Below are 26437 nucleotides of genomic sequence, written 5' to 3'. Positions count from 1 at the left end.
CCATCATAAAATCTACAGGGAGAGAAAACAGTACACCTCTCGGAACAGTGTCTGGGAGGCTGTGGTGGCTGCTGCACGCAATGTTGATCAAAAAAAGATTAAGCAACTGACAGAATCTATAGATGAAAGGCTGTTGAGTGTCACCATAAAGAAAGATGGCTATATTGATAACTAATTTTTTTGGTTTTTGTTTTTGCATGTCAGAAATGTTTATTTCTAAGTTTTGTGCACTGATATTGGTTTACCTGTTGAAAATAAACAAGTGAGATGGGATTATATTTGGTTTTTATTAAGTTGCCTAATAATTCTGCATAGTAATAGTTACCTGCACAAACATATATCCGCCTAAGATAGCCAAATCTAAAAAAAACCCACTCCAACTTCCAAAAATATTAAGCTTGAATATTTATGAGTCTTTTGGGTTGATTGAGAACATAGTTGTTGATCAATAATAAAAATAATCCTCTAAAATACAACTTGCCTAATAATTCTGCACACAGTGTATAGTTTCCTCTTGTCCCTGCTTCTGTAGCTTCAGTATAAGGCTGTTATGTGGTACAGTATCAAATGCCTTTGCAAAGCCGCTTTACCAACATCTAGATTTACACTTACCTCCTCATAGAAACCCAACATGTTAGTTAGACGTGACATATTCTTCATGAATCCTTGCTGGTTGTCAGGTATTATATTATTCTTTGCAATATATCTTTGCAGGTCATCTCTTATAATGAAGAAAAAAGGAGCACTTCCAAAAAATCATACATTTAAACTAATGCCTCTCGGCAAAAATATATAAAACTGAACATGAGGTTTTTAGTTTAACATTCTGATCAGACTGTCGGAAGCCTGCTGCCAAGTCACGGCAAGCCTCGTAGTGGGTCCTAACATTTCCTGCCTGAACGGGAGTGGAGCCATGCGCCAACCACTGCCACAGTGACAATGCACCAGCAGGGCGGGCATCCTGGTTCCTCACAGCACCCATGCTGCAAGACCGAGTCTCCATGACTCCAGGCCACGCCGCCCCACAAGTACAGTGCCACAGCAACACTGGCCGATATGCTGCACCAACACAACATGAAAGGAGCATTGTGACTCACCTTCCTCAAGCACTCAAGTGAGAGCAAAAATAGGCTAGACCCTCTTTGCAGTCTCTTACTAATTAAAATCGCCTGTGCCAAATGGGAGGAGTGCACATCCGAAGAAAAAAAAGACAGATCATACATTAAGCTAAGATCCTCATGTTCAGTTTTATATGTTTTTGCCGAAAGGCATTAGATCAACGTATTTATTTGGAGGTGCTGTCCATTCTCTTTTTCAACTTATTGCATCATCTCTTAAAATGCCCTCAAAAACTTTGCACACTATTGATGTCAGGCTTACCGGATGGTAGTTACTTTGATCCACCTTCTTACCTTTCTTAAAAATCTTTACTATGTCAGCCACACTCCAATTCTGTGGCATCAACCCTGTTACAAGAGAGTCTAGGAATATGAGATACAGTGAAAGAAATAAGTATTTGATCCCTTGCTGTTTTTGTAAGTTTGCCCACTGACAAAGACATGAACAATCTATAATTTTAAGGGTAGGTTAATTTTAACATTAAGAGATAGAATATCCCCCAAAAAATCAAGAAAATCACATTGTATACATTAGATAAATTTATTTGCATTTTGCAATGAGAAATAAGAATTTGATCCCTCTGGCAAACAACACTTAATACTTGATGGCAAAACCCTTGTTGGCAAGCACAGCAGTCAGACATTTTTTGTAGTTGTTGATGAGGTTTGTGCACATGTCAGGAGGAATTTTGGTCCACTCCTCTTTACAGATCATCTCTAAATCATTAAGATTTTGAGGCTGTCGCTTGGCAACTCGGAGCTTCAACTCCCTCCATAAGTTGTCTATGGGATTAAGGTCTGGAGACTGGCTAGGCCACTCCATGACCTTACTGTGCTTCTTTTTGAGTCACTCCTTTGTTGCCTTGGCTGTATGTTTTGGGTCATTGTTTTGCTGGAAGACCCAGCCATGACCCATCGTCAATGCTCTTACTGAGGGAAAAAGGTTGTTTGCCAAAATCTCACAATACATGACCTCATCCATCTTCCCTTCGGTACGGTGCAGTCGTCATGTCCCCTTTGCAGAAAAGCACCCCCAAGTATAATGTTTCCCCCACCATGCTTCACCATTGGGACAATGTTCATAGGGTTGTACTCATCCTTCTTCTTCCTCCAAACACGGCGAGTTGATTTAATGCCAAAGAGCTCAATTTTTGTCTCATCTGACCACAGCACCTACTCCCAATAACTCACAGAATCATCCAGGTGTTCATTGGCAAACTTCAGACGGGCCTGCACATGTGCCTTCTTGAGTAGGGGGACCTTGCGGGCACAGCAGGATTTTAAACCTTTAAGGCGTAATATATTACAAATTATTTTCTTTGTGATTGTTGTCCCAGCTGCCTTGAGATCATTAACAAGTTCCCCCTGTGTAGTTTTAGGCTGATCTCTCACCTTCCTCATGATCAAGGATACCCCACGAGGTGAGATTTTGCATTGTGCCCCAGATCGATGTCGATTGACAGTCATTTTGCATTTCTTCCATTTTCTTACTATTGCACCAACAGTTGTCTCCTTCTCACCCAGGGTCTTCCTTTTTGTTTTATAGTCCATTCCAGCTTTGTGCAGGTCTATGATCTTGTCCCTATGGAAAAATGCAAGAGCGCAATAGGGTCTTATCCAATAAATAAATGTTACATAAAAGTATTAAAAACTGCTCAACTAGTAGGGTTGTGTGGGACACAACACCTATAAAGCCCGGACTCCAAATGCTGCAGCTTCCTATGGATATATCAGAGATCGGTGCAGGGAAAGGAAGTTGTTTCTGCACTCTCTGGAGTCAAGACAAACCATTAGTGTGGATAAAAATGTAGGTTTATTGTCTACGCGTTTCAGAGTCCTCTGACTCCTTCCTCAGGACAACCATACATAACAACGGGGTAATCAACATACATCAATACAAGGGGGAAAAAAAAAACATGATCTTGTCCCTGACATCCTTAGAAAGCTCTTTGATCTTGCCCATATTGTAGAGGTTAGAGTCTGACTGATTAATTGAGTCTGTGGACAGGAGTCTTTTATACAGGTGACTATGTAAGACAGCTGTCTTTAGTGCAGGTAACGAGTTGATTAGGAGCGTCTAACTGGTCTGTAGGAGCCAGAACTCATAATGGTTTGGAGGGGATCAAATACTTATTTCTCACTGCAAAATGCAAAAAAATGTATCTAATTTATCTCTCAATGATAAAATTAACCTACCCTTAAAATAATAGACTGTTCATGTCTTTGTCAGTGGGCAAACTTAGAAAAACAGCAAGGGATCAAATACTTATTTCCTTCACTGTACATCGATTTGTCAATTACTGAGCACAATTCCCTCAATATCCGTTGATGAATGCCATCTGGGCCGGGGAATTTGTCAATGTTTAATTTGCTCAGGCGCAGGCGTACTTTTTCTTGTGTTAAAATAGTTATATCAGTTGGTGAACTTAGATTTTTGTCTTGTTGAATGATCATTGGAACAGTCAGGTCATTGGTGAACATGGATAAAAAGTGCCTGTGTAATATCTCAGCCTTTTGTTTGTCCTTATAGTTATCTTGTTATTATCATCTTTTAATGGGCCAATGTCATCCACTTTTTTTCTATTTGGCATTGATGTATTTATAAAAATTTTTTGGGATTTATAATGTTGCTGGCAATTTGTTTTTCAGTAGCTAACTTTGCTAGCTTGATTTCTTTTTAATGTTTCTTATTGAGATATTTATATTCCGGAAATGCTATTTTTCTGGCCAGGTTTCCGTGGATGTTTGCTCTCTAGCAGAAACCGTTGGTGCACTTAATACAATAATAACAAACCTCAGTGGCGGGTCCTAATATAACTCCTTGTGCGTCGAACCATAAGACCCAGCATTGCTCCCTTATAAATATATTTGGCATACTTCCCAACAGTGGAACCACTAGTCCCAGCACTAGCTACTCACTCTTTGATGTAGCAGTTCAGAAATAACACAGAGTTCCAGACTGGAGCTTCAGGATCCAGTTGCCTGGGAATTGTCAAGCATTTGGGTTTAACCCTTGACCCTATGCTTTGTGGTCGGCATCTAAATCCACTGAGCCACAGCAGCTACTCCTTTTCTATGGGTTTTTATTGTCTATTATCCTTGCTTTAGTCTTTTTAGGTAACAGGTGTTTTCATTTGTCCACCCTATCACCTTTCGGGTGCGCCTATATATACTCCCCCCCCTGCTATTTCCTGCTGGTGATATTCTCATTTGGATGTCCAGCCATACTACCATTGTTTATGCCAGTCAGTGAAAGACCAGCTAGGGTTTATCTCTCTGCTGATTATGCTTTTCACCCAGTACCTATCTTCTGTTTCTTGTTTAGAAGATATGTACCTTATATCCTCATTTTGTATTTCATAGTTTATTTTAACTCACTCTTGCATCTCTTTCTATCTCAACACACCTTCCCATCTGTAGGTAAATTGCATTCTGCTCTGCCCTCCGGTTCCTTATGAGGAACATGAAGCACTAGATGACCTTTCAGGCAGCATAGGTCCCAGCTGTCATAGTTTAATTTGTTAGGGCTATTCCAGCCAACGTATTAACCTATTGGGACTGTGGGGTCTGAATCTTTAGTCTGTACAGGAACCGGCTGGGTCAGTTGTAGTTCTTAGTGTTTTACCTATGTTCACATGTGAGTTGTTACACAATCATAACAGGAATGGAAGGCATCATTCTTCTTCTAAATGGGAAGCCAGGTGGGTGGGGCAACTCCGGGCATCCTGTCTTGTCTGTAGTTGTGATGCAACTTCAAGGCTTACTGTCTTCTCACACAGAGCTGCAGAACTGTCAGCATGTACACTGTGCTCTTCGAGATACTCAATGTCTTTTTCTAGTAATAGCTGACAACTTCCACGTTCTCTAGTGCTGCTAACTCCGCCTTTCTTCTGTAGCTTGCTCAGTCAATCCGTCCTTTCCTCTGATTCTGATCCTCCTCTTCCAGGTTACCAAGGCAATGCAGTTAAGGAGGGATTAATGCCTCTTTCTGAGAAATACTGCTCCTATCTGCCTCAGTTTCTGTAGAACATGCTCCCCCTACATAGGTTCCAATATAATGGGTATGTGTCGTATCGGTAAAAAAATTGTTAGAACACATACAGTACAGACCAAAAGTTTGGACACACCTTCTCATTTAAAGATTTTTCTGTATTTTCATGACTATGAAAATTGTACATTCACACTGAAGGCATCAAAACTATGAATTAACACATGTGGAATTATATACTTCACAAAAAAGTGTGAAACAACTGAAAATATGTCGTATATTCTAGGTTCTTCAAGGTAGCCACCTTTTGCTTTGATGACTGCTTTGCACACTCTTGGAATGCTCTTGATGAGCTTCAAGAGGTAGTCACCGGAAATGGTCTTCCAACAATCTTGAAGGAGTTCCCAGAGATGCTTAGCACTTGTTGGCCCTTTTGCATTCACTCTGCGGTCCAGCTCACCCCAAACCATCTCGATTGGGTTCAGGTCTGGTGACAGTGGAGGCCAGGTCATCTGGCGTAGCACCCCATCACTCTCCCTCTTGGTCAAATAGCCCTTACACAGCCTGGAGGTGTGTTTGGGGTCATTGTCCTGTTGAAAAATAAATGATGGTCCAACTAAACGCAAACCGGATGGAATGGCATGCCGCTGCAAGATGCTGTAGCAGCCATGCTGGTTCAGTATTCCTTCAATTTTGAATAAATCCCTAACAGTGTCACCAGCAAAGCACCGCCACACCATCACACCTCCTCCTCCATGCTTCACGGTGGGAACCAGGCATGTAGAGTCCATCCATTCACCTTTTCTGCGTCGCACAAAGTCACGGTGGTTGGAACCAAAGATCTCAAATTTTGGCTCATCAGACCAAAGCACAGATTTCTACTGATCTAATGTCCATTCCTTGTGTTCTTTAGCCCAAACAAGTTTCTTCTGCTTGTTGCCTGTCCTTAGCAGTGGTTTCCTAGCAGCTATTTTACCATGAAGGCCTGCTGCACAAAGTCTCCTCTTAACAGCTGTTGAAGAGATGTGTCTGCTGCTAGAACTCTGTGTTTCATTGACCTGGTCTCTAATCTGATCTGCTGTTAACCTGCGATTTCTGAGGCTGGTGACTCGGATAAACTTATCCTCAGAAGCAGAGGTGACTCTTGGTCTTCCTTTCCTGGGGCGGTCCTCATGTAAGCCAGTTTCTTTGTAGTGCTTGATGGTTTTTGTAACTGCACTTGGGAACACTTTCAAAGTTTGAACAATTTTTTGGACTGACTGACCTTAATTTCTTAAAGTAATGATGGCCACTTGTTTTTCTTTACTTAGCTGCTTTTTTCTTGCCATAATACAAATTCTAACAGTCTATTCAGTAGGACTATCAGCTGTGTATCCACCTGACTTCTGCACAACACAACTGATGGTCCCAATCCCATTTATAAGGCAAGAAATCCCACTTATTAAACCTGACAGGGGACACCTGTGAAGTGAAAACCATTTCCGGTGACTACCTATTGAAGCTCATCAAGAGCATTCCAAGAGCGTGCAAAGCAGTCATCAAAGCAAAAGGTGGCTACTTTGAAGAACCTAGAATATAAGACATATTTTCAGTTGTTTCACACTTTTTGTTAAGTATATAATTCCACATGTGTTAATTCATAGTTTTGATGCCTTCAGTGTGAATGTACAATTTTCATAGTCATGAAAATACAGAAAAATCTTTAAATGAGAAGTGTGTCCAAACTTTTGGTCTGTACTGTACATGCAACATGGATGTGTGAACGAGGCCTCAGTCACTGTGTGCCCTACCAATTAGCATATCTTTTCAGCAAATTTATGAATTTTTAGAGACTATATGCACCTATCTTTTCTTTAGGTGGTTATTTATAGTTCAGGTTCGTCTTTAGCAATTAATATGGAATGTACATGCTCTATATGTTGGTAGTCTCTATATAATGTGGCAACTGCAAATATTCACCATTTAATTTCAAACAAAAGTCAGAAAAAAATTATGAATACTCAATATCACAATGACTGTAATTTTTTGTTATTCTGATTCCACGGCATGCATTTTAAACTATAACAATACATTCTTTGACAAAATACCATTGGATTGCTAGTTGAATTTTTCAATGCTATGTAGATTTTGACAGCACAATACCAGGGTTGAGTTCATTATTTTTATTCTTGAAAACGCATTTTGAACAAGAAAGAGGGTTTGCACTCAAATATGGCATTTAAAATCTTTTCAAAGGATTATTTACTGTTCCTGCGACTTAGTGAACGGTGGTAAGGTAGTGAGCCCTGAATTCATAGATGAAATCTGCCAACGTTCACATGTGTCTGTTTTCACCAAGGTTGATAAGGTCCCATTATTATTTTTATTAAGATAATTAAATTAAGATGCAATATAAAATGATGTCTACACTGTATTTTTTCAAGGGGAATCTGTAGAGTACTTTGTTATATGTAACATTTTAATGTTCATAATTATTATCTCTGAAGACAAAGTTAACGACTGATCTAATATTTAATAAAAACACACTTCAATCAACTGTGATAAAATTCACTAATCCAGTTTTATTGAGAATGAACTTTAAATCTCTGTGATTTTGGCCAATACAACAAATGAAAATTAGTAATTTTCTTTTAAAATCATGAAATTGTACTTTAGTACAATGTGGACCAATTAAAGGGAGTCTCCGAGATGATTAGCTTGCACTTCCATCTCTTTTGGCTTCTTAGATTTCATTAGAGATGCTGCAAGGAATGCTTTATTTTCCCTCTTCCTTCATTTGTTCTTCCTTCTTCCCTAGTTTTACTGAAAAGGTTAAATTTTAATAGTTTAATGGTTCTACCATTCAGTTCTAATTCTTTGCACTTTCAAATCTTCAAACGAGCCTGGTACAGAATGGAGCTGCAAGGATAACTCTCGTCTCTGGGCTGTACATCTGGAGGAGCTCTCCAGAACAAGTAGGCTGAGTATAATACAGGTTTATTGTTATTGTCTGCTTAGCTGTTGATAATATAGTTCAATATATTTTATGCCTTAATATGTTTTTAATGCATATATGTTTTGCATGAACAGTGCCAGTCAAAAATTGCGCATACCCGTTCATGCAATGGTTTTCTTTGTTCTTATTGAAATTTGCATTGTACATTCAGTCTAAGAACTGCAAAACCACAAAGAAAAACATATGAAAACAAGGGGTAAAAAAACACAAGAGAAACAAAGAAAAATGTATGTTAAACTTTAGATTCCTCAAAATACCCGCCATGGTGAGCGGTGACCGCAAGAGAATCCTCCCACACTGTCAGTGACGTGCATGAGGTGAGCTGAGTTCATTGTACATGAACTCGGCTTATCTTGATGCCGTCACAGCGAGACACTGAGGAGCGCAAGCATGCCTGCGCTTCTCAGTGTCTGCGGCATGGCAAGCTGGATGGCAGCTTTCTGCTGCGATCCAGCCTGTCATGTCAATGTAGCAGAGGTTAAGCTGTCCTGGGAACCATGGAAAGGTAAGGATGAGGTTGGTTTATTATTGTACTTTTATTGCAGAAGACATTGGCTTCAGCTGTAATGGGCGTGACGGTAAGTATGGTTTAATTTAGAACATTAAAGAATTGTGTATTTATTTCAATTAAAGGACTTTATTCTGGGTGTTGTGTTTTTCTTAAATGCTTTACTAGAAATTCATGGTGGTCATGTCTAATATTGGCGTGACCCCATGAATTTCGGGCTTAGGGCCTGCTGATAATACCAAGCTGGCCCTAACCACTTTATTACCCAGTGAGCCACCGTACCAGGTCCCTGGATGAGTTGGGTACAACGCCAGAAAATGCCGCTTCTATGAACGCGCCATTTTCTGGGGTGGCTGCGGACTGCAATTTGCAGCGGGGGGGCAGAAAGCTTGGGCCTCCCTGCGCTGCGGATTCCAGCCCCCAGCTGCTTAGTTGTACCTGGCTGGACACAAAAATAGGGCGAAGCTCCACGTTAATTTTTTTTAAATTATTTCATGAAATTCATGAAATAATTAAAAAAAGGGCTTCCCTGTATTTTTGTTTCCAGCCAGGTACAAATAGGTATCTGGGGGTTGGGGGCAGCCCGTTCCTGCCTGCTGTACCTGGCTGGACACAAAAATATAGAGAAGGCCACATCAAATTTTTGATGAAAAATTCATTAAAAAATGTAAAAAAAAACACATTTAGGGACTGCATCTTTATTAACCCCTCCACTTGAGGGGTTAATAAAGGTGCAGTCCCTAAATTATAATTTTTTTTTATTATTTTTTAATTAATTTTTCCCAAAGATTTTGACGCGAGCTTCGCCATATTTTTGTATGCCAGCCAGGTACAGCATCCAGGAACGGGCTGCCCCCAACCACCAGCTGCCTATTTGTACCTGGCCGGACACAACAATATAGGGAAGCCCTTTTTTTTAATTATTTCATGAATTTCATGAAATAATTAAAAACAAAATATGTGGGGCTTCGCCCTATTTTTGTGTCCAGCCAGGTACAACTAGGCAGCTCGGGGCTGGAATCCGCAGCGCAGGGAGGCCCAAGCTTTCTGGACCCCCCCCCCTCCTGCTGCAAATTGCAGTTCGCAGCCACCCCAGAAAATGGCGCGTTCATAGAAGCGCCATCTTCTGGCGCTGTACCCAACTCATCCAGGGCCCTGGTGCGGTGGCTCACTGGGTAATAAAGGGGTTAGGGCCAGCTTGTTATTATCAGCTGGCCCTAAGCCAGAAATTCATGGGGTCACGCCAATATTAGACATGACCGCCATGAATTTCTAGTAAAGTATTTAAAAAAAACACAACACTCAGAATAAAGTCCTTTAATTTAAATAAACACACAATTCTATAATGTTCTAAATTAAACCATACTTACCGTCACGCCCATTCCAGCTGAAGCCAATGTCTTCTGCAATAAAAGTAAAATAATAAACCAACCTCATCCTTACCTTTCCATGGTTCCCAAGACAGCTTCACCTCTGCTACTTTGACATGACAGGCTGGGTCGCAGCAGAAATCTGCCATCCTGCTTGCCATGCCGCAGACACTGAGAAGCGCAGGCATGCTTGCGCTCCTCAGTGTCTCGCTGTGATGGCATCAAGATGAGCCGAGTTCATGTCCAATGAACTGAGCTCACCTCATGCACGTCAGTGACAGCGTGGGAGAATTCTCCTGCGCTTGCCGTGAGCGCAGGAGATTTCTCCCACGCTGTCAGTGACGTGCATGAGGTGAGCTGAGTTCATTGGACATGAACTCGGCTCATCTGGATGCCGTCACAGCGAACGACAGAGGAGCACAAGCATGCCTGCGCTTCTCAGTGTCTGTGGCATGGCAAGCTGGATGGCAGCTTTCGGCTGTGATCCAGCCTGTCATGTGAAAGTAGCAGAGCTGGAGCTGTCCTGGGAACCATGCAAAGGTAAGGATGAGGTTGGTTTATTATTTTACTTTTATTGCGGGAGATCGTTGGCTTCAGCTGGAATGGGCGTGACGGTAAGTATGGTTTAATTTAGAACATTAAAGAATTGTGTGCTTATTTCAATTAAAGGACTTTATTCTGGGTGTTTGTGTTTTTTTTAACTTTGACTATGGGGTTAGTAATGGGGGTGTCTTATAGACACCTCTCCATTACTAACCTGGACTTGATGTCAGCTGGCATTATAAGCTGACATCAACCCCAGCCCTATTACCCCACTGCCACCACTACAGGGCAGTGGGAAGAGCGAGGCTAAGTGCCAGAATTGGCGCATCCTATGGATGCGTCATTTCTGGGGCGGCTGAGGGTTGGTGTTTCTAGCCTTGGAGGGGGTCAATATTCATGGAACCCTTCCTGGGCTATTAATATCAGCCCCCAGCTGTCTGCTTAGCCTTTGCTAGCTATTAAAATAGGGACGACCCCACATCATTTTTTTTGGGGGTCCCCCATTTTAATAGCTAGCAAAGGCTAGGTATTCAGCTGGGGGCTGATATTAGTAGCCTGCGAAGCTCCGTGGGTATTACCCCCTTCCCAGGCTTCAAACATCTGCTCCAGCCGTCTGCTTAAACTCCGCTAGAGACTAAAATTACGGGGAACCTCACGCCAATTGTTTTTAATAAATCCTTTATTTTAGCACTAAATGACAAGTACAGTAATCAACACTATCACTGTACTTATTATATATGTGACTGACATGTTTCTATCTATCTAATCTATGCATGATGTTCTATTCTTTCTGTTCTAAATTGTCTGGTACCGATGCTGAATTGCCGACCGGCTTTTTTAAAGAGACGGGTGCATGAAAACACTATTATTTTTTTTAAATAAATCCTTTAACACTAAATGACAAGTACAGTAACCAACACTGTCACTGTACTTCTTATATATGTGACCGACATGTTTCTATCTATCTAATCTATGTGTGATGCTCTATACTTTCTGTTCTAAATTGTCGGGTACCGATGCTGAATTGCCGGCCGGCTTTTTTAAAGACAGTGTCTTCTGAGCTGTTTGTCAGCTTTTGGACACCTTTGAAGGTGTTTTCTATGTGTTTTTGTTTGCCTGCCATTGGTTTTAACGGTGTTCGATGGCGTTCGACAGTGTTCTAAGGTGTTCGACGAACAGTTCCACGAACATCCCAGTGTTCGACGAACCGAACCGAACCCGAGCACTACGGGGGTGGCTCAACACTAGTCCCTGCACTTAGTTTCATACTTACCAGCCACTGTCTTCAACTTTTTCCGGCGCCCCTCCAATCTCGCACCACCTTCTTGTCACTTTAACTTCTAATTGATCGGAAGTCAGAGGTAACTGTTATAAGCTTTTAATATTCATCTATGAGAGCCAGAATGAGGTTTTTGTATTGAAAAGTGACCTCCAGCTCACTCCATAAAGCAATGGAGCGATCCGACAGGTTACAAACTGCTGGAGACCAACAGGAGTGGCGCGGATTAAGGATGAAGATGGCAAAAGGTAATTATAAGACTAAGTGCAGGGACTTAGATTAGAAGCACCATACCAGCAGTGAAATAAAAAAAATCTGGAGAGGTGCTTTAATATATATTTGATTTTAAGTTCACTTTTGTTCATTCCTTTTTCATTTTCTTTGCTTTCTTACTTTTTTTTCCAAACACCTGCCTACAATTCTTGCACCATGTAGTACCTCATCAAATAACAGTATAAAACATCACATAAATGATAGCCACTAATACATATGCATTTATTGATGGCCAACACTAAGATGCATGATCAACTTAGATTACTAATATAGTCAATGTAAGGTAATTGTGCAACATCAAAGTACCAAAGTGTTTACCCCATATAGGAACGCGAGGAGAACAAAAATGAGTCTCAAATGTATTGCACCCTACAAAACAAAACAGGCAAATGGCGATAGCCCAAAGTAAATGCCCCCTTACACACTAGACTAGACATCAATGGGTTCAGTTGAGAGCATTAGCTGACTGATTCTCAGGGAAGATGTTGATTTCAGACTGTAAATCATATTGTTCTCTCGGAGATAATTCACCAGTCGACATGTCATCTGTCAGCATACTCAGGACACACTCAGGAGCACTCAACTAAACAAACACTTTTGTATAAGGAAGAGTCGGATGAGATGACTGCCAGCTGAATGATAGGTTAAATCATCGCTGACAGCCATCTAATGTGTATGGCCGGCTTATGGTGCTATGCAAAGAAAGTTAGAAAGGGATATATGAAAAACAATGGCTCTGATACTCACATGGTTGACATATCAGAAAGTGATATCATTAAACTGTTTACCTATAGAAAACAAGTCCCTTCGGACAAATGCTTAAAAATTGTGTAAACTGATTGCATCTAGTCTTGACATATTTCTCCCTTTATATTCCAGATTCATTAGGAGACAGAAGAGAAGTGAGACAAATATAGTCCACCCATGGAGGTAAGTGTTGATGCCCGGATAGAAGCTATCCTTATGATAATTGCTCAGTATAGTCTTTAACCAATGCAGCCAAGCAAACAAAATTGGATGAAAAATTATTGAATTTAAAGTCCAGCCCACCTTACAAATTAGTTCAAACTTGAGCAAAGTGCGGCCTGCGGGCCATATCTGGAGCAGCTGAAGGGCAGAAACCAGTGGCCAACGGGCTGCACCACGATGCCGCCTCCCTATTTCACCACTATCTGCTTCCAGATTCAGATAACAGTGAATGCTGGCTCTTCCTTCCACCATTCAGCATGTGCGACTGAGATGACAACAGATGCATTGACGTCACTACACGTCACTGACGTCATATCTGGAGCAGCTGAAGGGCAGAAACCAGTGGCCAACGGGCTGCACCACGATGCCGCCTCCCTATTTCACCACTATCTGCTTCCAGATTCAGATAACAGTGAATGCTGGCTCTTCCTTCCACCATTCAGCATGTGCGACTGAGATGACAACAGATGCATTGACGTCACTACATCTCGTCTGCTGTGCAGAGCATCAGTGCACACAGCAGAGACTGGAGCAGAGCGCTGCGGGAACGAGAGTGAAGTGAGTATTTTTTATATGATATGAATGTGTGGGATCCTACTGCATATAGGGGGGGTGTTTGCTGCTTTTGGTTTAAAATGCAATAACGGGCGATCAAAACATCGTATCTACCCCAATGTGGTATCAATAAAAACGTCAGCTCAGTGCGCAAAAAATAAGCCTTCACTCAGCCCCAGATCCCGTAAAATGGAAACGCTACGAGTTTTTTTTTAACAAGTTTTGGATTTTTTTTTTACCACTTAAATAAAAAAAAACAACTATACATATTTGCTATCCACAAACTCGCAATGACCTGGAGAATCATAGTGGCAGGTCAGTTTCAGCATTTAGTGAACATGGTAAAAAAAAACGAAAAGTCAACTGTGGGATTGCACTTTTTTTGCAATTTCTCCACAATTGGATTTTTTTCCCCGTTTTCCAGTACACAATATGGTAAAACCAATGGTGTCGTTCAAAATTACAACTCATCCCACAAAAAACAAGCTCTTACACGACCATATTGACAGAAAAATAAAAAAGTTATGGCTCTGGGAAGAAGAGGAGCAAAAAATGAAAGTGCAAAAATGGAAAAGGGTCGCAGTGTGAAGGGGTTAAAGGGGTTTTGAAGGTTTTTGGGGGACAATTAAATTGACAGTCTGAAATCTAATATTCTGGATCGATATTTACAGTACCTCAACAATTAATTGTCTGGGGCTCCCCCTTACACATTAGACTGTTGGTCAAACCCATTGATATTGATGGATTTGGCAACATTAGTCTCATGTGTGTGGGGGGCTTAAGTCTAAACATGAGTCTTTTAAATTATATTTTTTAGTCTACAGGACCAGAATTCATCAGAATTTCTCAGCATTACCACCTCAAAATGAAGTTGACTTAGATTCAAATTACATCTATGTTTGCTCATCCTCCAGCAACAATAGCAAAATCTATAAGTTTGCTGATTACGGTACATTTCATTCCTGGGCTTCCTAAAGAAAATGATGAAATCACCTTTTGTATAAAGCAGGTCTTTGAAATGATCTAATGGAGCAGAGCACAAAAGTGCAATTAGTAATGAAATTGTGTACTTAAGAAAACTGCAGCCTCCTTAGCGCTGTCATCACTACTAGCGTTGAGCCACCCCCGTAGTGTTCGAGTTCGGTTCGGTTTGTCGAACACCCGTATGTTCGTCGAACTGTTCATCGAACACTTTCGAACACCGTTAAAACCAATGGCAGGCAAACAAAAACACATAGAAACACTTAGAAAACACATAGAAAACACTTCAAAGGTGTCCAAAAGCTGACAAACTGCTCAGAAGACACAACTAAAACATGGAAAAGTGACAGCAGGTGCTTCAACGGATATCAAGTGCTCCTTCAAGTGGGCTCTCTTCCACCTCAACTTCAACATCACAAATACTCCAGTCCTCAGAGGTGTCACCCCAATCGCACTTGCTTCCTCACAGCTCCCAAGTCTCCAGCTTCCCGTCTGAGTATGGGGTAACACAGATGGTTGAGTCTGCACAGCAGTTTACTCATACTATAGCCTGGGAAACGGAGGTCTGCTCCAGAGCTTCTGTTAATCCAGACGAGGAAATGATCTGCACTGATGCCCAGAATCTTTATGAGTCGGATCCAGGACCAGATGAAGAAGGTTCTGAGCATAATGTAGACCCTCGCTCCCAAACTGTAACTTCTGTTGGTGGAGACAATGATGAAGACGATGATGAGACTCAAATAAGTGATTGGAGCGACAAGTTGACTTTTCGGTCAGGGCAGGAAGAGGTTGGCTCTGAGGACGACGGGTGTGAGAACACACAGGGTGATGATGATGAGGTTGGAGATCCCACTTACTGTCAACCCACAGTCAGCCAGTCGATGAGGTCAGCAGAGGAGGTGGAGGAGGATGTGACTAGCCCAGGGGATGGGGATGACTCGGTACCCGGGCCTTTGGGATTTCGTGGTGGTCGGCTCCCGGGCCCGTACCCTGGGGTCACTCTTTAAAAGGGTGGATAATTGTTAATTTTATAAGAGTTCGTGACGCCACCTGTGGTATCTGGTGAGAAGCACCAGCGCTGCAGCAGTCTATTGAGGCCGGTGATAAGGCAGCTCGATGGTATAGCTCCCGACAGGTGGAGCTAGGCCTCAGAAAAGCGTATGCAGGGGGAATGCAGGACAGGCGAGACCCAGCTGGGTCAGAGCAAGAACGGGCACGGACACGGTAGTCACTTCAGTACCTTTTACTGGTGGAAATTCAAGCACATCATGGATCACTGTAGGGTGAAGGGTGCATATCAGGATCCTCCCCAATGAGCGGGTGTAGGGCCTCCTGTTTCTTGCCTCTGCGTAGTAAGTTTCTGACCTTCCTGGTGCTAGGCCTAACTTTGTCTCTGTCCTGCTCTGGCTGACCTTGTGGTAGGGCCTTGTCTTGGAGTTAACGCTCCCAGTATGCGGGGCCTAAGCATCTCCTGGCTCTGTTACGTATCAGCACCTTAGCGATCCTGGGACTTGTAGTTCTCCAGGGATTCAGGTTATGCCTTACTGGGTCATAGAAATCCCAGTAAGCTCGGATCCGGTGTCCGGTAAATGCTTCGGGGTGAGCTGGTTAAGCTCCTCTGCCCCCTATGTACTAACTCTCCACTCGCCTTCAGCCTACTCGGGCCCTCACTAGGCTATACATACTAAAGGCAGCTTGCCGCGCTTCACCGATCTTATGGCGCCGGCACACCTTAAGCTCTAACTGGGCTCCCTGAATCTAGCTAGCAGGAGCCTCGTGCTCCACTGCTGAACTATTAACTGAGTTCTCTAGACTAGACTGAGCTCCACTGCAGACTGACTTCTCTTAGGCTTCTCTACTGCAGGAACTCTTCAGAGGAACTGAACTGCCTAGCTCCACCTTCCCTATTTATATCCCTAACGGGCTCCCTCTGCTGGTCTGAGGTGGAAGGTGGAGATGAGTGAATGTTTATGGGGGCCTCTTGTGGAGGATTCCATCAATGCACTCTTCTAGGATCTGTGATACCAAGCGCAGCTGGGCGTCACAGATGCTATTGACGACGAGGTTAGGTTGCGCCTTCCTCGATAGAGACGGAGTACTGGAAGCACGTCAACAACTGCATCCTCAACCACAACTCTGCCTCTGACCACAAGTCGCGGTGGCTCTTCAGATCGCAAGGGCTCTAAGCCTTGCATAGCCTGGGCTTTTTTTCAGATCGATAAGGATGACTCAACTCGTGTTATCTGTAATATTTGTCACCAAAAGCTAAGTAGAGGCCAAAAAATCCATAGTTTGAGTACTTCATGCATGAACCGTCACATGGATATGAAGCATAAGTTGCAGTGGGAAGCTCACTGTGCTACAATGCGGCCTCGCGGGCCAGGCCAACCACCGTCTACCCCATCTTGTGCATCCGTGGCCTCTTCATCCTCTGTGACTGGGGAGACAGCAGTCACACATGTTTTTGGACGCAGACCTGCTACCTCTTTACCCGCAACAGCCAGTGTGATGGGCAGGTCATCATTTCATTTGGAAGTGGAAACACCAGCTGATGTTGAGCGCTCTCCGACATCGAGAGCACCACCTTTGGATCAAGGGAACCTAACTTTTCCGCCTGCATCTTCATCACAGACCGGCAGTTTGCTGGGGACACCCTACTCAACCCCGTCTAAGCACAACAGCCAGCCCTCGGTCCCTCAGATGTGGACAAGTAAAAGACCATTTCCTCCTAGCCATGACAAAGCTAAGAGGTTGAATTTCACCATCTGCAAGCTGTTGGCTACAGAAATGCTGCCTTTCCGCCTGGTGGACACAGAGGATTTTCGAGACCTTATGTCCGTCGCAGTGCCCCAGTACCAGATGCCCAGTCGGCACTACTTCTCAAAGAAAGGTGTGCCTGCGCTACACCAACATGTCGCACACAACATCACCGCTTCTTTGAGAAACTCTGTGTGTGACAGGGTGCATTTCACCACAGACACTTGGACGAGTAGGCATGGACAGGGGCGTTACATGTCGCAGACTGGGCACTGGGTAACTATGGTGGCAGCAGGACAAGGGGCTTCTGTCCAAGTCTTGCCATCCCCATGAGTTGTGCGTCAATCCTCTTTATCTAGACATTCCTCCACTGCTTCTGCCTCCTCAACCTCCTCTCGGTCCTCCACCTGCACCCAAAGCCTGTCTGGTAATGCCACCCGCTTTCTAACTGCGCAGAAGGAATCCTGCATACCTCCTTACTATGCTGGCAGCAGGGCTCAACGGCATAAGACGGTGTTTACTTTGAAATGTCTGGGAAATGTGAGTCACACAGCTGAGGAGTTGTGGTCAGCTCTGGAGACCCAGTTTCATGAATGGTTGTCTCCACTGGACCTGCAACCAGGGAAGACCGTGTGCGACAATGCTGCCAACCTGGGTGCGGCCCTTCGCCGGGGCAATGACACACACGTACCTTGTATGGCTCACGTGTTGATCCTTGTTGTCCAGCAATTTTTAGCCCACTATTCTGGACTAGATGGCCTTCTGCAGAGGGCACGGTCGCTTTGTGCTCACTTCCGCCGTTCCCATCCCGCAGCTCAACGACTTACGTCTCTACAGAAGTTGTTGGGTCTGCCAGTTCACCGTCTGAAATGCGATGTGCCGACACGGTGGAATTCAACTCTGCACATGTTGCAGCGACTGTGGCAGCACCGACAAGCCCTGGTGCAATACGTTCTGACGTATAGCCTGGGCCAACGAGAGCCAGAGGTGGGGCAAATCACACTGCAGGAGTGGTCTCAGATCAGGGACCTATGAAGTTGACGCTCCTCCTGGGCCGTGGGGTACCCAGAGCCGGGCCGGTAGAAGCTGGGGGTTGTAGTCACTGTGGCGGTGACCCAGTCCATTTGAATATATGGGTTTTATAATGTCCGACTACGCCACCTGTGGAGTGCGGCCAAAGGGGCCGCCGCTGCGGAACAGTCCTCTGAAGCTGGTGGTTTTGCAGCAATGGTATTATTACTCCCCACAGGAAGAGTGTAGCTTCAGGGCAGTGTGGGTGGATGATGGTGGTTGTAGTGCAGGGAGTCAGTAATGAACACAGAGTCCGTGTGATGCAGTCCCAAGATCTTTACTCACAGTTGTTGCAGTCCAGATTACAGGTACCAGAGCAATCTCCCCCGTCGTGCTGTGCGTACTCAGTGAGGGGTTCAGTCCACCCCCAGATAGCTCCGGAGTACTTAGCAGGACCCCCTTCTGTGTGTCCTTTCTCTGGCCTTCTCCCTGCACCTCACACCCAGTGACACTTCTATCCGGTATCCTCGGACCTTGGCGGGTGACGTGTGTTCCGTCCCCTGGGTCCTATGTGGCTACCTTCTTAGTGAGACTGGTGTGGACTTTGGAATGCAGTACATGAAATGCTGCAGCCTCCGGTTTCTAGTTGAGCCTTGCTGTTTCTCCGCTAGTTGAGGGACCGGTTCCCCTTATCTGGCCTGACCCCTCTACCTCCTGGTAGCAGTGGGCGTACGGGTGGCCTTCTGCACGGCCCGTACCCCTAGGGTCCCTTCGGTTCCTGGAGCCTTCCTGCTCCCACTCCTCTCTTCTCTCCTTCAGTCCTGGGCCTCCCAGGCTAGGCCCGCATCCGGAGCAGAGCTCATGCAGAGCCTCTGCTCCTGTCACTTCTCCTCCTGTGACTGGCTTGCTCTTTCTAAGATGGCTTCCTATTTATACTCTCCCTGTCATGTGCTCCCCTAAGCTGCTTTCTCCACCCACACCCACTACATAGGGCCCTCCCACCAGCTAGGGACCTGGGACTGTGCTCTCCCTTAGGAGCAATCTCACCCTACCCCCACTGCGGGTATGTGTTCGATGCAGGTGTTAGGGTCCCGAGCCATACTCCTTCCTTACCTGAGGGTGAGATACCACACCTCTGGGTGAGATGCAGTACCTCTGTGGCGACTGAACCCTCAGGGGCGCCACACACCCTTCTGCACAGTTTTGAAATGGCGACGAAGATGTTTAGTGCTGACGACGATGCCATTATCATCATGACTATTCCGGTGATTTACATGCTGGAGCACACGTTAAACAGAATTCAGAGTCAGGTGGTGGGCAAGAGGAGGTGGAGGAAGTAGAGAAGTAGTCGTATGCGGAAGGGATAACATCTCCAAGGTCCAGACAGTTGGCAGCACCAAGGCGGCAGGCATGGGAGAGTGGGGGAGAGGGATTAACCAGGGTGAATGGTAGCAGCCAAACTGTTGAGGAAGGTGCAGGAGCCGAGGGAGAAGTGGAGGACGAACTGGCGATGGGCATGGAAGACTCATCAGATGAGGGAGACCTTGATCACATTTCTGTTGTGTGAGGTTGGGGGGAGAGGCAGAGGAAGGAAGCATGTTTCTTACCTCGCTACCAACACAAGGACTTGGTCCTCCTGGATGCGCAAGACACATGAGTGCCTTCTTGCTGCACTAACTGCAACATGACCCTTGGATTGTCAGAATTTGAAGCAATCCCGACTACTGGGTTGCCAGTGCCACACTCTTAGATCCCCGGTACAAAAGTAAATTTGCCGAAATAATTCCTGCCATAGAAAGGGATTCACACATGCAGGAGTATCAGCAGAGGCTGTTGCAGAATCTTACATGTGCTTTTCCACAAAACACCAGTGGTGCACGTAGTGAATCTCACAGTTCTAACTTGCAAACCGTGGGACTGTCGAGTCTTCATCACTCAAACCGTAACAGTAACACAGTATCTGCTGGTAACAGCAATTTTGTGGAATCGTTTCACCACATTTTTAGACCATCCTTTGCAAGGCCACAGGAGACAAGAAGTCTGACACATAGTTAACTCCTAGAGAGGATGGTACAGGAGTATCTCCAAGTGAACATCGAAGCCATGACTGTGTCACTGGACCCTTGCTTATTTTGGGATTCCAATCTGGAAAAATGTCCGGAGCTCGCCACTCACGCCTTGGAGATCTTGTCATGCCCTGCAGCCAGCGTTCTCTCTGAATGTGTGTTCAGCGTTGCTGGTGGTGTGCTGACAGATAAGCGCACGCGGCTGTCCACTGAGAATGTAGACAGACTCACGTTCATAAAGATGAACAAATCATGGATCCGCAAGGATTTTGTGTTTTACGTGACGTTGGCATCGTCAATTCCAGGTGGGTTGGTTTGCCCCCCCCCCTTTTAACTGTATGAAACTACATACAGTATGGCTTTGGGTAACACAGATGGTTGAGTCTGAAGAGCTGTTTACTCATACTATAGCCTGGGAATCAGAGGTCTGCTCCAAAGCTTCAGTGTCTGCTAGTCAGCGTAGAATTTTTAACTGCATCTAGCCAAGGCAATACTTTGGGCGTAGTAGCCCAGCTGTGAAGCAAGCTGCACCGCCTGTGTATCTAATAAGAATTTTTAAATGCATCTAGCCTAGGCAGACTGTGGGGACCCCCAACCAAACCCAGACACTCAGCCCCCCTACCGTCCCCCTTTCCTTGACAATACAATAATGTAACTCTTACAACTGGATGGGTGAGGATCGGTCACAGCTTTATTAACTCTTTATACTCATTCCATTAGAAAGGCATTTCATTTCTAAAATAATTCAGCTTGTTGCAGCATGCCCTGGGTCTCCACACCGGCAAGTTGGCCAACAAGTGTAACTCTCCAACATGTCCTTTCTATTTCCAGGCCACGGAGGATCCTACATACTCGTATGCAGGACTCTGACCCCCATCCATCACTCTTAACGCTTGTTCCACTCCGTCCTGGAGTCCTGACAGGAATATGTCCAGTCCAATATCCATTAAGTGAACACTGTCGGGCCGTATGAGGCTTGCTTTATCTCGTTCCAGTTGTCAGTGTTGTATCACTACACCGCCTGTGTCTCTTCTAAATTTTGCCATCCGAATATTTATTACCCGCCTTGTCCGTTCGATGCCTGTGATGTCTCGCGCACCTTGTCATAACGCTATCGGCACAATCTCTGACCATACTATAGTTAGTTTTGTGAAAAATTCTCTGAAACTCTCAGTGTCTAGTTTCATTGTTGCCATTAGTTATGCGCTCTTGTGATGACCTAGGTCGTTTCTCCTGAATGGAAAACTAAGATGACCGGACTTCTTGCCTCTCTCCCTACCCTGATTACCTAAATTAGTACCTGTGGCTATAGCAGGCCTCTAATACCTCTCCAGTTGAAATATGTGTTATGAAACTCTAATTTCCTCCCGCCTGGGTGGACTTTCGCCCTTTTTTCTGCCCAATATATATACGAGTGGCCTATCACCCACACTGTTGGCTTAGCGTCACCTGTAAAAGAAACAAACCACGTTAGGATAACAAGTCCGGTCTTATGTATCTCGCCAAACACGTGGATTGCCATCTCCCTATCCTCTGAACTTCCGTTTCTGACAGTCCTGCGCTTGCTGCTTCCGTGGCCGTGCCTATGCAGAATGAGTGTGTCCCGTAATCTTTGGGGTGGTTCCCTGCCGATGTTATACATTTATTAAATATAGCTTGGAACTGGTATCTTGATAATGGCATTCCATCAATGTGTGATAGGAAGAAATTACTTTGTGATCTGATGGTTATATATGTTTTTACTATTGTTACCCGACTCAGTGTACCGTTTGTGGGTTGTAGAAGTACCCAAGTGCCCCTGCCCGCTGGAACCGCTTTCAATTGGCGTATGCGTAGACTTATTGCATTATTGGCTATGACTATGTCCTGGTGTAATAAGCCTCCACTGGTGGTAATTTTGGATTGAGGGACTAATTCGCTTATGCATAGCGCCCCGAACAAGGCGATCGCAAATGCAGTAGACAGTAGTGTTGCTTCAAATTGTGAGTGTCATGTTAATGGTGTTAGGGATATGATGTGAGAAATCAGGTTTAGTAACACGGGACGGGACGTCTACACTCCTGACTTGGCTGACCCCTTTTCCACCCTTTTATGGATTGTCTGATGATGAATCTCTTTGTCACATCTCCCCAATTCAGTAGTTGGAAGTGAAATGCTACTCCGGTCTGACACCACTGCGCTGACGCCCCTGATATGCCCCTCATCATTAGCTGGTGGAGAAATTCTATGGTGACTTGTAATCTGGCTTGTTCACATTGGTCAACCCATCTGCCTGCTACTAGTCGTGTCCACTCTTCTCATGCCTTACCGTATGCTTGCCACGTCAACAGGGAAACTGACGCTCTGATTAATGGCATCAACTATTCGCCACTAGATCCCATAGGGAGGGTGGGCAACTGTTGCCCGATGGGTGGGCGTTGGGGAGGAGCTCTGTGAAAATCTGCCAATTGAATTGTGATAAAGCGTTAGCAGCAGCTTTAGACCCCTCAGCATCGTGGCTAGCGCGGACCCATACATTGTGTTTTAGGCACAGGAATGCTAGCCAGCTTAGTAGGCCTAGCACTGGGAGAGACGATGATGCCATCTTATTAATGCAGTGCACTAGGCTGGTGTTTTTTGTTATGAAGCATATATTATTGTTAGCCAGGCGCGCGCCCCATATTTCTATTGCTACCACTATTGGGAAGAAAAATTAATTTCCGGGCTAGATGCAGCTAAAAATTATTATTAATTTCAAAGCTAGTGGAGCTTGGTATAGATGGCCTAATACAATGAGTACCACACACTGCTACTATGCCCAAAATTATTTTACAGGCAAGATGCAGCTAAAAATTATTAGTAATTTGAAAGCTGGTGGAGCTTAGTATAGATGGCCTAATAGAATGAGTACCACACACTGCTAATATGCCCAAAATTATTTTACAGGCAAGATGCAGCTAAAAATTATTATTAATTTCAAAGCTGGTGGAGCTTGGTATAGATGGCCTAATACAATAAGTACCACACACTGCTACTATGCCCAAAATTATTTTCCAGACAAGATGCAGCTAAAAATTATTAGTAATTTGAAAGCTGGTGGAGCTTAGTATAGATGGACTAAGAATAAGTCCCACACACTGCTACAAGCCCAAAATTATTTTCCGAGCTAGATCCAGATAAAAATTATTTGTAATTTGCAAGCTGGAGGAGCTTAGTATAGATGGACTAAGAATAAGTCCCACACACTGCTACAAGCCCAAAATTATTTTCCGAGCTAGATCCAGATAAAAATTATTTGTAATTTGCAAACTGGAGGAGCTTAGTATAGATGGACTAAGAATTAGTCCCACACACTGCTACAAACCCAAAATTATTTTCCGAGCTAGATGCAGATAAAAATTATTAGTAATTTGCAAGCTGGTGGAGCTTAGTATAGATGGCATAATAGAATGATGCTATGCCCAAAAGGTTTTACTTGGCTAGGTGCAGTAAAAAAAATTGTATGCTATACACAGGTGGTGTAGCTTGCAACACAGATATGCTACTCCACTGACTAACACACACTGCAAGAGGCCAAAAAGGATTTGCTTAGCTAGATTTAGCCAAATGTTGTGAAAAACACTTGCACAGCACTGGCACAGACCTGCCTGGCAAAAAGTCCTAGGAAATGCTGTAACCTAGTCCTCAAAAGGACTGCAATTACAATTAGTCCCTACTCCCAACCTATCTATTTAGACGAAGGACTTGGGTCCGAAACGCGCGTCGGGGTTTGCTGCGTGGTGCCATTCAGATATACTGAACCAGTGTGCAGGTACTTTATTTTATACTCTTTGATTGAATCAGCATTCATTTAATTTCAAGTACTATATGTCTGGGTATGGTGCACATGAGTGGGTAGATACAGGAAGTACATGATCATTCTCTTATACAATACTTTTATATATAAGTCATGACCACCCATGTTTTGCCTCATATTTGTTAGACTGTTGACTTATGTCACAAACGATGTATTTTTGAATTAGCTGACTATCATTTTCATATATACCTGCCTCTGGGATATAAACAGATATGTTGTATTTAGTATACATTTGTTCTACATTTTTTTGTAATATATTCTGTTTGGGTACTACAGTGCGGCTTTCCATGTGCATGTAGTGCCACTTTAACCATTGTATCGATAAAGGTTTTTTAATTGAATCTTTCTACTTGATTGGACCTCTCATTCAGTGGTTCTCCTTGTTTCCTATCTATTTAGGAGCACAGACCTGCCTGCTAAAAGTCATAGGAAATGCTGGAACCTAGTCCTCAAAAGGACTGCAATCACAACTATTCCCTACTCCCAAGCTATCTGTATATTTCTGAGAAAATTGGCTTGAAATTAACACTGAAAGTATAGTGCACACAGCAACAGCGGTGCCGTCTAACACGCAGCTGCAGCAGTGAGAAAATGGTGGCGTCGGGGAAAATGGCTGGGTCTTATAGGGCAAGGACATGTGACATACACAGCCAATGACACATGCCCTTGCTTGTGTGAAAAAAAGCACTTCGCTCCGTGTGTGCGCTGCTGATAGGCTGACAGATTGCACCTCCCCACTGTAAATGCGGGAAAGAGGAAAAAAAATGGAGATCTTCATTATTTATGCAGAGATCCATCCCCTGCCCCTCCCCCCACCCCGCTGTACACTCAAACTGTGTATTAACATTGATTATCAGCATTACTGTGAAAAAATCCAGTTATGATTTTGGTGCACGAACAGTTATCGAACATAACCTCGAACAGCCGGATTTTTTTCAAATCGTTCGTGTTCGCCGACCGGCTCGAACACCGCCCAAAACAGCTCGAATTTGAGATTGGCGAACAGTTCGAGTCGAACACCGCTCATCTCTAATCACTACCACTAAGCACAAAACTTGAATTCTTTAATTGATAATTTCTTTAATTGATCATTTTGTTAATTTGTAAAGGATACCAGAGATTATATGTTATAATGTTTGATATATCTGTCTAGTGTCAAGAATGTCCAGTCTAAGTTTTTACACCCTTTTAGTTGGCTTGCTTTGTGCCAGAAATGTGGGCCACAATTTTGGATAAGTTTTGTTGCATTGTTTTGCATATTAAACCATGCCCATTTTCCAATAAACCATGTTTCTTTTCAACAAAGCAATGCTCCTTAGTCAGACAAGTTGTGAAAAGTATAAAAATGAAGGTGGCTCGCAGCACTCAAATGTTGGACAATTACAAGAGGCACATAGGTACAAAAAGGACGCCCAGTCAAAAAAGTTCCAAGGAGTCCACTTGTGAAAAATTCAATAGAAGAAAGAGACAGGGTCCAAATCAGGTGAAAAAACTTCAAAGTTCCTTTTATTCTGCCATACATGCGACATTTCGACCAACCATGGGTCTTTTTGACCAGTCATATACTTGAAAAAGACGTATGGCTGGTCGAAACGTTTCATCTATAACAGAATAAATGGAACCTTGAAGTTGTTTTTCACTTGAATTGGATGCTGTCTCTTTCTTCCATTGAAGTTGTGAAACGTACATCATAAATATGGTGCAAGTCATAAAAGACAGATTTTTATGAGACTGTCTCCTATAATGCATTAACAAAGCTACTACCAATTTTATATACTTCATCCAACTTTACATTCTTCTCATTCGAATGGTCCAAAATATTAGTTAAAAAATTGTTTCCTATTAAAAGCTATTGTGAAAAATTTAGAATAAATAAATTTTGACATCAAACCACAAAAACAAAATCCTGATTAACCTGTAGTTCATGAAAAATTCTAAGAGGCAGAAGAGCAGCAGGCTGAGAATTAATTATAATTTTATGTCTTTTCACTATACGTGTGCAAACATAGATATAGTAATAAACCAATTATTCATCTACATACTGTTTAATCAGAATCCTTGTCTAAATTATATTGAAAACCAAGAGAAAATATCAATACAAAACATCACAGAAAACATTTACTCAGAAAGATATTAAGAGAGTAAAAACTGACCATTAATTAGTAAACATTAAAATGTATTCTTTTATC

The sequence above is a fragment of the Phyllobates terribilis genome, unplaced genomic scaffold (assembly GCF_046119375.1).
Source record: "Phyllobates terribilis strain yellow unplaced genomic scaffold, ASM4611937v1 Scaffold_3__8_contigs__length_932513732, whole genome shotgun sequence".
NCBI lineage: Eukaryota > Metazoa > Chordata > Amphibia > Anura > Dendrobatidae > Phyllobates > Phyllobates terribilis.
The sequence above is the reverse complement of the archived record's forward strand: the minus strand, read 5'-3'. Positions refer to the sequence as shown.